We start from the raw sequence: 226 nt of genomic DNA, 5'->3' as shown, positions 1-226 counted from the left end.
CAGAATAGCAGAAATCCCAGCAAAAAAGACACTGATATTCCAGACAAGAGGTGTTTCTAGTAACAAAGAGAACTATTAGAACTAGGTTCCTGAGAGTTCTGCATATTAGTAGCATCCTAATTCAAAATATGGATGCTAAAGAAAATCTTTCTAATTTCTAACATTCTTTGCTATAATTGGTTGCATTTCCAATCACGCGTTTTTTTTTTTTTTCAAACAAGAGGCG

General features: G+C 33.6%; 1 protein-coding gene across 1 annotated transcript in view; it reads right to left on the bottom strand.

Annotated features, from left to right (window-relative positions):
• The window catches only part of LOC119587206 (secreted protein C-like), a 3,242-nt gene that overhangs the window by 2,817 nt on the left and 199 nt on the right, over positions 1 to 226 (bottom strand). The window lies entirely within an intron of this gene.

This window comes from Penaeus monodon, chromosome 22 (assembly GCF_015228065.2).
Source record: "Penaeus monodon isolate SGIC_2016 chromosome 22, NSTDA_Pmon_1, whole genome shotgun sequence".
Lineage (NCBI taxonomy): Eukaryota > Metazoa > Arthropoda > Malacostraca > Decapoda > Penaeidae > Penaeus > Penaeus monodon.
This window is presented reverse-complemented; position numbering and strand designations above follow the sequence as displayed.